Source organism: Belonocnema kinseyi, chromosome 9 (genome assembly GCF_010883055.1).
Source record: "Belonocnema kinseyi isolate 2016_QV_RU_SX_M_011 chromosome 9, B_treatae_v1, whole genome shotgun sequence".
NCBI lineage: Eukaryota > Metazoa > Arthropoda > Insecta > Hymenoptera > Cynipidae > Belonocnema > Belonocnema kinseyi.
This window is the reverse complement of record NC_046665.1, coordinates 129,050,245-129,052,256: the sequence shown is the minus strand read 5'-3', so window position 1 is coordinate 129,052,256 and position 2,012 is coordinate 129,050,245.

Here is a 2,012-nt window from a genome sequence, read left to right as displayed (position 1 = left end):
CCCCCCCCCCACTTAACTTTGCCTATAAAAACTTTATCATAATGGCGCAATCCTTATTATTGGCAGTGCGATGCTGCGCATTTAAACTTATGCAAAGTGAGCGTATTTATATATGATGTTTTCTAAGTTGGGGGGGGGCAGCCTATGACCAGCCCCCACCTTAAAATTTGCAATAAGAACTACCGTTTTTTAGTGCGAAATATTGTCTTTTTAATGCATTAGAGCGCATTTGGTGTGCAATAGAATGGATGTGGGTAAATGTAAAAAAAGTGTGTCTTGTGGGGGGGGGGGGTACTGCAAAGTACCTCCAATTCTATTAAAAAATTAAGTTCTGGTGTTATTTTTTTCAGCCAGAGGAAAAGTTAGTTTTCACAGACAAGAATAACTATTTTGCTTTAAGATTAGTAGATAAAAAACTGTTGTTCAATGGGAAAATAATTAATTATACTCTTTGGTTGAGATAAGTTTTTCTTTTGGTTGGAGGAGCATTTCGTTGTTTAAAGATGTAATGATTTGGATCAAAATCTTTTGATTAAAAAAGGATTAAATTTGTCCGACATTTCACACCAAATTTTTTAACGGATCTCTAAGTTTTGAGACCCCCTAAATCCAAAAATTAAGTTTTTATGACGGTGTATGTCTGCCTGTCCGTCTGCCTGTCTGTCTGCCTGTCCCTAAATACGATAACTCTCGAAAAAATGAACGGATCAAATCGATCTTCGGCACACTTTATTTAGGTCCTAAAGGTAAAGATGAGTTCGTCAACTTGTTATCTTGGATAGAAATTCCAAAAGTTAGAGCATTTTCTACATTTTTAGGGCCATTTTTGCCTATTTAAAAATTGCATGTGTGGCTATTCTTAGTCCTCGGACAACTAACCAAAAGAGAAGAGATATTGTTTTTTGAAGTCCCTTCGAGATGATTCTAATATTTTTTGGGATTTTCTTGAAAAATAGAAAATTGAAATTTGTATTCCACAGAAAATAATGAACGATAAAAAACTCCATTTTGCACTCAATCTATTCTAGATACGAAAAAAGATGAATTTACAAAAATGATGATCCCAAAGAAGATTTACAGATTTGTTAATAATCACTTCTTCATTGCACGCGTAGTTTTTCTTTTATTTATGAAAAATGACATTGAAAATGAGAAAATTGAAATTTAAAAAAAACCACACAAGTTAGAAAAAAAATTCGTTAACAAAAATTATTTACCCCAAAAGGAGCTACAAATTTGTTTAGTAGAAGACTAACCATTTTTGTTTGAAATTTCCTCGGTTTTTGCTAAAAATGCATCCGCTTGATTAAAAATTTGACTATTTTATTTATATCTTATTATTTTGTTGGTAATTTAAGCAATTTGTTAATAATTCATCTACTTTGGTGAAAAAAAGAAAGAAACGTTAACCTGGTATTGTTTCTGATTATTGTGGAACTGTGTTTTAAAACTGATTTTTGTTGAAAATTTAACAATTTAGATGCGATTCTTTTCTTTTTAGTTAGAAATCTGTATTAGCTGACAATTCATCTCGTTTCATGAAAATTAAAATTTTGGTAGAAATATTATCTCTCTATTGAAAATACAACTGAAAATTATTTAAATAAATAATCATTGCGATTAAATTTAATCTGTCTTGATAATTCGTTTTTTTTCTTCTAGATGAATATTAATTTTTTTAACTCAAAATATAACTATGCCTATTTGTTATGAAGTTCAATTAATTTGTCAAAATTAATTTTTTGGATCGATATTTATAATTTTATTTGAAAATATACTTCTTCTTAGTTGAATAGTTATCTCCTTCATCAAAACATTCAACTACTTAGTTAATAATTATCTTTTTTATTTAAAAATGCAATAAATTGATTGAAATTTTCTTTCATTACTTTGGAATATTATATATATATTTAAAAATTTGTCATAAGGACAACCGCAGGATTTCGCCGGAAGCGGGTGCTAATCTGAAAAATTGCACCCGCTTCCAGCGAAATCGCGGTAAAATTTCAGCC